Raw genomic sequence first — 9416 nt, forward strand, 5'->3', positions numbered from 1 at the left:
GATTTATCCACTCTGGGCAGGAGGAAAAAGTGGAAGAAGCAGCAGCAGCAGATCCAGCTCTCTAAGCTGTAATGTGCCAAATATCGCTTGGCATTCTGAAAAGCTCAGCCCCTTTTCCCTCTCCCAACCCGGTGAGATCAGAATTCTGCTGTTTTGTGATTAATTTTGCTATTCACAGAATTCTGTTTTATTTTTCCAAGTTAGTTTTTACCATCCAATTCTGCCATCACACGGAGCATCCAATAGCCAGTGGAAAACAGAGGGGAGCTGGATGTTGCTGTCAGACGAAATGAGAGCTGAGTCTGCTCTTTCTACTTGCCCCCATTGCTGCAGAATCTTACGCTGGTGGGTAGAAGAAATGTCCAGGTGTTTCCCGCATGTCCTGTTAGCCCTAGAAGTGTGTGTGATTGGGGAGGAGGGTTAGAGGGTAGAGTAGACAGATTAATGCAAGATGAGAGCAATCGTATTTATTGTACCCCAATTTAAAACTACTTCATAACTCAGTAATGATGGTAAGAAGCATCCTTCCTCTCCACCATTTAACTCCTGGCTATTAGGTATCAGTTACTGCAAGATAAAATGATTTAATCAGTCTAGGAGAAATCTCTTTAATGCTCAACCCCTCACCCTTCCATTTTCCCCTCCCCTGTGCTCTTCTCATTACTCTCAGCTCTCAAATGGCTTGGATGAGGAAATCTTAGAAGCTGGTGTCACTGGTAGAAATAGCTCCCTTGTTGAGGCAGGATTTCTGTCTTAACTTTAACACTGCCCACAAATTGCTTATGAAAAAACGACCCCTCCCCCCAAATCCATATTTATATTGTGTGTGTAAGGCAGAGAAAACTGCCCTGAGATGCAGTCATGCTTGAATTTCCTGCAGCAGAAAGGCTGAGGTTTTGTTTGTTTGTAATTCATAATAAACAAGTCATTGACAAGCTAGAGTTTGCTGGTTTTTCAGGTTATGCAAATTCACTCTTACGCAAACTCTTTCCCCTTGTTCAGGAAAGGATGTTATCTCTGAAACTGCAGCCAGAAATAGTTCTAAGCAATCCCAGTGTTAAACGTGGCAGTCACCCCAGCTGATGCCAAGTAGACGTGATAAAGCAGAAACTGGACACAGGTAACACAGTCTTAGGGCAACTCCTCTTCCAAGCTTCCCATGAACCACCAGAGCAGGAATAGTCTGGAAGGAAATCAACTTGAAGAATCAGTCCCCAAACCCTTTTATGTACTCTGATGGCTTGAGACTTAACTCTTAAAATGTGGAAGGCACAGAAGGAAAAGAAAAAAAAAAAAAAAAGAAAGAAAGAAAAAGCAAAGCTACAGATGTCTCCTCCACTTTAAATTAGGTAGGTATTAGAGTTCCTCCAGTCTTTCCTATCTGAACTCCTGCTCTCACATTCTTTTCCACTCCCCTTCTTCCCGCCTCGCCATTACCATAATCATTTTCCCCCTCCTCCTGTTCACTTTCCTCCTCCCAATCCTTTCCTCTTCCCAGCACTGTCTTAGAGAACCTGAATTGTGTGCAAAGCTAGGAATGAGAGCTCAAGCAATTTCACAGTGAAAGGATTCTAAAAAGTGATCGATAGAGTGTAGATCCCAGTAAAGTTGACGGTGTCTTTGAAGATGATGCGGGGATGTGTGTTTAGGGAGCATATAACGCAGATTTGGGTCCCAGTCTGAAGGAGAAAGTTGTGGCTGTTCTGGGTATCTCGGTGGGTGTGAGGTGCAGGTCTAGGGAGATGAGCCTGGATGCTCTTCTTTTGTGAACCTCTTTAACCATGTGGAGGAGATGCCAAGGACAGGACGTCTTTTACTCTTTCGGTTGAAGAAGAAGCGCACATTGACTCTAGAAGCTATCATATTTACTACCTAAACACATTGACTTTTAGATGGAAATGCCATCAGTTGTCTCTGCCCAGTTCTGTTGCAGATCTATTAATCATATCCACAAGGATTGCCAAAATGGCAGGGCTCTCTTCGCTTTTCAGTTTATACAGAACAGAATCATTTACATAAAGTCCTTAAGGCAAATAACTGTTGGGGCTCTAATTTATATCTGATCGAAAATTAGCCGTCATTATGCGCTCCATTAGCAGCGTCTTTAATGTGCTTCTAAGCACCATTTGTCAAGCGGCTTGTTAATATCTTTCAAGTCTTTAAAGTTGAGAGCTCATTAAAGAGTGCGCTCTGTTATTGATGTAATTTAGATGAGTTTGGAAGAGCAAGTACACCATGCCTTGAATGGGCAACCTCCAGAAGCCCGGGCAAGGGGGCATGTGGTGGCCAAGTTCGCTATTAATGATTTCCCAGAAGCCTTCATCATGCTTCCTTGATGGAAGATTTCTGGATCCTGCAAAGGTGTTTTTGAAGCCCCCCACCTCCCCCCGGCTCCTTGGCCTGGATGTAAGTCATTCATTTCTCCGGGAAGGAGTGTGTTTGTCTTCAATGTTTCTTTCTTTTTTTTTTTCTTTTTTTTTTTTCCTTCTCATCTATTCACTGAACCTTATGAGGTTTGGGATGGGGAGTATGGAAAAAATGGGCTCTAATCTAAAATCCTTTATAAGAGAATTTACCAGTTTTCTTTTCTTTTTTTTCTTCATACCTCCATCCCTCACTTAGTGCCTAGCTGTTTACTTCCTGAGGTTCTGCCCTTTATTCCACAGGATGGAGGAAGTAAATATCCATTGAGAAAACCATAGGCCTAAAGACAGAGCTACTGCCCCTGAACCTATTTTGACGGAGGTATAGTCAACCCGCTTAATTATGTACATATTATTACATTATCTATCAACCACACCATCAGAAGAGCATGAGGCCAATAAATTACCTCAGTTATTTATTTGAAAATCTATATATTTTGTCATTTTTTTTTTCTGGAGGAGATTATGTTAGTGTAACACAATAAAGAGAAACATTAGTACAGCCAGAAAATTGCAAGTGAGGGCAACGATAATTCCACTAGAAGGAATAAATAACAGAAAGCTGCATTTTGTCTTGAATTTTCTGGTAGGTTAGATCAGCCTCCTTTGGATTCAAGTGCTGAGTGTATCCGCGAATCTTGCTATCAGGGGTTTGTAAGATATTGCACCCCATTCTAAGCCTCACATTAAAAGAAAAGCATTCCAACCACCATGATTTTTTAACCCCACTTCTTATCTCTACCCTAAATTCACTTCCCCTCCTGAGACCTTCTGGGAACTCAGAGATTAATGCAAGATAATGAAAGACATTAGGCATTTTATTCTCTCCTCCAAATTTCCAAGATTCTTTCAGCCTCAGCTTGTGTGTGAAGATAGCTCTACTTTATCAGATTAAGTACAAAAGAAAACCAAGACTTTAGGAACTGGACCCGGATGGGGTTGGTTCAAATACCTCAAAGTCTTTTTAGAGAAGACCCATCTCCCCCTTTACCTCCTCTTCCAAGAATAATCTTATTTTCATCATTTGTTAAACAGTTTATTCTTACACTCCACACCTTAAAAGAGTTCATCACATACACACGGAGAAAGAGAAGGGAGAAAGATATAATAGGATCAATCTAAGGACATATTGAGGTCATATAACAGCACAAATATTCTCAAGTGCTCTGTATAATGTGCAGTGGGGATTTTGGGCAGTTTTATTGTGTGGTAGGATCCTCATCTCCGTTGTTTTTTACAGGATTCCTTCAGGCTAAAGTAATAAAGCGAGTAATTAGAATGCTAAAGACAGATGTAAATAACAGGAATGAAACAGCGGTGACAGATGAGCGGCTGGGTCAGGAAAGAGCCCAGTTGGTGTAAATGACACCGCTTCCTCGCTCCCGGTCCCCTCCCCCACCCCATTCCCTTTTTCTCTTTCGGCCTCGCTGTCCTCCAGCCGTGGCCTTAGGCGACCGACCGGGGACACACCGGTCAAATTGCACTCGGGAGGCGCAGCGCGGCTGCCGGGTTGGACAGCCGCGCGGGGGGCGTCTCGCGCCTCGGGAGCCACAGGCTCACCCACCGATCGGCCGCGAGGCGGGCGCCAGTCGGGTGCCAGGGCCTTCCCGGGGTCCCTCCCTGGCCGCCAGGACTGGCAGGTCGCCGCAGCCCCCGGGTCGCGCAGCCCGCGCCTCCCTGCAGCGCCCCCGCCTGCGCCCCGCCGGGGACCTCGGGCGCGGTGGCTGAGCGCCGCAGCCGCTTCGTCCTCCCATCCGGCCGGCTGCCCTCGGGCCTTTGTCGCCTTTTCTCCCAAACCTGAGCGAAGAGGCCCGGGGGGTGCCTTCACCGCCCACTTTGGCGGAGAAAGCCAGGCCCGCCCAGGCGTCTAGCTGGCCATAGGGCTGCGGCCCGATACCCTGGAAGCGGCCCAACTGCGCGCCGGGGTCTCCAAGGCCCTTTTCCTCTGACTCCCACCCTGGAAGTGCATTATAGGGCTTCCTTGGACTCCCCAAGGCCACCCCTGGCAGAAGCCAGCCCTTCCTGATGTAAATGTACAAATTACCCCACGAAGAACCGGAGAAAAGCAGCTCACCTTGCCTTTTGATTAAAAGATGTAGCAGCAGTTTGCCTTTCCCACCCCTGACCTATCAACAGCGAGACGCCTAGGAGAGCAAATACAGTAATTAGTAAGTGAATGCATTTCATTCCTGCGCAATAATTTAAATAGACCGGAGCAGCGTGGTCCCAGCTTGTTATATGGAAGTTTAAAAATGTAAATCCTACTTAACCACTATCTTTGGCGTTAAAGAAGGAAGAATAATCAGATCTCATCCAAATCTCATTAACAGGTCGTTTAGTCACTAAAACCTCACAGATAACTTTCCGGGTCTGCTTTACAGAAAGACCTCTTATTCATTCTTAGAGGAGACTTAGCCCTAAAATTGGGGCCTATGCGGGTATGAAGATTCATTTTAAGGAAAAATGACAATTCTAGGGACACTGCTGCCCTTTGGAGTGGCATTGGTTAAGAGTAGACATAAGTGAGCATACATCCTCACCTTCCTGGTTTAGCTTTAGAGCATTAAATGGCATCAGTATTCTTCAGATTACACACACACACACACACACACACATCAAACAAACAAAAAACTCCTGAGTGAGCCAAATTGGCCAGGAGGCAGCTCCAATCTCCCTTGGTAATGTTGGTACTGGGGTAGGTTTGCAGGTGTGTATGAAACACAGTGACATATATGTCAGCTGTCCCCTGTTCCTTCCCAGATTGTTAACATTAGTTATGCCTATCAGCAGACTAAGATGACCATTCTTCCAGATTTTTAAAGGAGGCTTGTAAATGGTAGGGCAAAATGAGAAATGTATATTTATTAATTTGGGTTTTAACTTTTAATACCTGATCAATAAATATATTTTCATCATTTGTATCAATGAATGCAATGGATGCATTTCTGAACCTGATTCCTGCCTGATTCAGACTGATTATTATTTTGTTTTGAGTTGACATTTTATTTTTAAACAACTATCTCTTCCTTAAAAAAGAAAACACTGAGGAATGTCTGTGAACTATTTATGAAGCTGCTGATGAACACTATTTCTCTTAGGCTCTTAGGTCAAATCTATAGGGCAAATTTTTGGAGGCTTTTGTTAAGTCTGTACTTGATGAAAGTGAGTATTTCAGTTAGGCATGACTAAAGAATGAGAGCTCCTTCCCAGATGAAAAGTTTATCAACATTGGTGGGTATTGATGAGGGATCACCATAAATTTGTGGGAAATTGGTAGCCTGCTTTGCATGATATATATTTTTCTATCTTTAGTAACTGGAGGTCTGATCAATTTTAAAAAGGCTGACCTTGGAAAACTGAATTGGGTCGAAAACTAATGCTCATGAAGAAACATATGGGACTAATGGATAAATTCCCTCTGTTTATGTGTAGCCTCAGGACCTAAAATGTAGGTCTGATCTGAAATCTTGATCTAGTCCTCTGATAGCAACCTTCACTTATGCTCCGGTGAAGAAGCTTCATACATTCCGATTAAGAGTCAGGCTGGTGCTGCTGGTGGTGCTAGAAGGTGGTAGGTTATCGTGTAAATATGTGATGCAGCCACATTCTGGGTGTGGATTTCTTATTGCTAAGGTAGCTATGCAACTGGAAATGAGGGGAAGCACAAGGGATGGTGGGAAAGAGCTAGAGGTCGTGCTGGCTTGGATCGCTTTTGTAGGAGGTGAGAGTTACTTCGGGGTTTCCTTTTATTTCATGAAGGACCTTTACTGTGTGCAGAAATATTTTCTGTTATAGACATTTCCAATGTTAGGTTGTGACTCATTAGTGGGTAATGAGCTTAATTTAGTGGATTGTGACCAGCATAAAGAAAAATGTAAGAGAATGAAATAGCATAGAAACAATCAATTGGATCTCATTTTGTGAGAACAAGCTTTGTTTCATGAAACTTGTTTTACTTTTATTTATATCTGTCTGTTTATATTGTGCCATAGTGTAAAATGTATATTTTTCAATTGTTTTATTTTTTTAAAAAATTATTGAAGTATAGTTGATTTACAGTGTTAATTTCTACTGCACAGCAAAGTGACTCAGTAAAATGTATTTCTTATTGTGTGTTTTAGTCAAAAACATTTGAAAACCATTGTTGTAGGGTCTACATCCTGTCCTGCCTTCTCTGAGAACTCTTTCTGGGTTACACCAGCCCCTAATGATTCATCAGTCCCTTTTATCACTTATTTGTGCCACATATTTGATGCCTTTTTAATGCTTTCTTGTATGAAACTTCTCATGTGTAAGTGTCTTTTCTGTGTAATTGAATTTAAACTTCTTCAAAGTTGTGAATGTTAGGCTTCTTTGTATACTTAATTCTTGGTCTCTAAGGTGACACTGTACACATCATGACTAATCGGAAAGCAAGTCAGATCTCAGCTCACATGTCATTTTTCAGAGATGCATTTCTCTTTTTCTTTTTTCTTTTCTTTTTTTTTTAAGTTCTGCTATATTTGTTAAATGGCTCTTGAAGTATTTGATTCTTGGTTGAAGGTAGAAGATATCCACATTGGTATAAAGGGAGTAGTTATTTTCAGAAGTCTTTTTATAAATCACTCTTCTTGAGAAGTTCTCCTTTTCGAGATTTATCCAGGTTTTCAAGAAACTGCTCAAAACTGTTACAAAAGGAGCTAGACTGGTCTTCTTATAATCTCTGGTTCTATGTTTGATATCAGTTTCAGCTCCATTCTCTTTTTCTTCATTAGTGGAGTTAGCATCCAATTCATGGCAAATGGAACTTATGGTTGGGGCAGTAAATGGATCAAACTGACCCACTTTCTGTAAATCAATAGGCACAGAAATGCAACCTGTTTTAGGATGAACACTAAAAGGGCTCTTCAGTAAACGATTGATTCCTTTGCTAACACTGATATCCAGTTGTGGAAAACAGTACTGGAGCATGATCTCCCACTCAAGCCAGGGTCATTTTTGCTGTTATTCTGATACCTGCTGGCTGCTTTCTTCAAATGCCCCCAATGCTGAAGTGAATTGTGAGGCTTTTGGAAGCTTTGTTGAAGTTCATCATGCAGTGATTTCAGGAACAAGGGTTAAAATCTTATCCCAGCTTTCTTTATTCTCAAGAATAACTTAATCAACCAAAGCATATTCTTCAAAGTATTTTTCATTATGTTTATAGATTTTCTGACAAAAGGGTGAATTTTTGCTACTTAGATGAACTTTCTTTTTAACGTCCTGACCACCCTTTACAAGATTCAAATATTCAAATATCCCAGAACGTACTGCAGAGGACAGTTTTCTAACTGATTCATCACAGACCCAAAAATGAACATCTCTCCTTCCAGAATATACCCAGAGATGATGTTTAAATCCAAAGTCCTCCTTCAATGCTCGGTTGGTGATGTGTATGGCCATCGTCATGAGGGTCCAGCACTTAGAACACATGTCTGCACAACTACAATGTCTCCTCACATCGTCATAGTCTGTCATGTCAATGTCAAACACCAGTTCTTTTTCCTGAGCCTGGAAAACTCCCAGATGCACTGTATTGTGTTGATTTGGTCTGTGGGACTATACTAAGCCTATATCAATCTTGTATGGATTCATTTTCTGCATCTCCTTTTCCAGATCACTCTGGTTGTTGAAGGATTGGTACTGAATGTAAATATCAACTTTCAATGTGAATGAAAATTCATGATGTTGAAAGTAATTCTTTACCACTCTGCCACAGTTGAGCCAGTGATAGTACTGGGCTTAGGGAAAGAGCCTCTGGTAATAAATCTTAAGAAGCTCGGGCAGCTGGGTGAGGTCAAATGCCTTCACGGAGCGCGGAACTCAACTCAGGGAGAGATGCATTTCTTAAACCTGTTCCCTGCCTCTGCTCTAAGCTAGATCATGTCCCTATTACTGGCTCTCATAGCACTTTATTTTTATTTATTTATTTTTCATTTTATTTATTTATTTAGTTAGTTATTTAACATCTTTATTGGAGTATAATTGCTTTACAATGGTGTTAGTTTCTGCTTTATTCTCCTGGCACTTTGTAATGCCTTCATAACAAGTACTGGAGTTTGAATATAAGTATTTGAGTGACTAGGTAAACTGTTTCCTCCACGAAAGAGTCAACGTCCTCAAAGTGGACAAGATCTGTCGAGCTCACTTGCACCGAGCACAGTACTTGGCACATGATGGGCGCTCAATAAATATTTGTTGACTGACTGATTGATTGACGGGCTAAATGACTTAAAGAATGACCAGTAGTTCTGGCAGAGGCAGCAGGCCCATTCTTACTTGTTATCAGAAAGGTGTTTTGCTAATAAATGTGGGATGAGAAAGAAAGACTCAGATCTAATGATTTGAGGAAGTTAGAGCTTTGTATGGGGACATTATTGTTTTTCTTCAATTGTGCTATCAGCACCTTAGTTTTGGTTTGCCTGTACCTGGCTGTGGAAGTGGATCTGTGAAGAAACAGCAATGTGAATGACACCTCCGGATCTTTGGATAACTGCTACAGAGAAAATGGGTTCTACTGTATGAGGTTCAGTTTGTGACATACATAAGAAATCCCTCTTAGAACTTGCAAGCTGTTTCTCCTTCTTGATAGACTGACAGTCTTCTTTTTATTAGATAAATAAGAGCTGCTACCCCTCTGATTTCCCTCTTTGCCTTGGCTCATAATGCAGACCTAAGATTTGGGTTAAAATGCAATAGGTTTTTTTCAATATGTGTATTTTGGGAATATGTATTTATCTTCTCTTTCTCCAGCCTTTTATAGCTTGCTTTTTTTTGCAGTTTGTCTTTTATTTATTTATTTATTTATTTATTCATTCATTCATTCATTTGGGATTATGTGCTTCTGGTTTAATTATACCTATGTTAGAATACTATAGAGGAAATGGTATCAGCCTTGGTGTTGGAAAGACCTGGGTTCAAATTCTGAACAAATTTGGATGGTAATACTTCCTAGCTATGTGATCCTGGAAAAAA

At 41.5% G+C, this 9416-nt stretch overlaps 1 pseudogene; it reads right to left on the minus strand.

Annotated features, from left to right (window-relative positions):
• Window positions 1–7005: 7005 nt before the first annotated feature.
• LOC102983357 (DNA primase small subunit-like) lies at window positions 7006–8983 on the minus strand (annotated as a pseudogene).
• Window positions 8984–9416: the final 433 nt, after the last annotated feature.

Source organism: Physeter macrocephalus, chromosome 7 (assembly GCF_002837175.3).
Source record: "Physeter macrocephalus isolate SW-GA chromosome 7, ASM283717v5, whole genome shotgun sequence".
Taxonomy (NCBI): Eukaryota; Metazoa; Chordata; class Mammalia; order Artiodactyla; family Physeteridae; genus Physeter; species Physeter macrocephalus.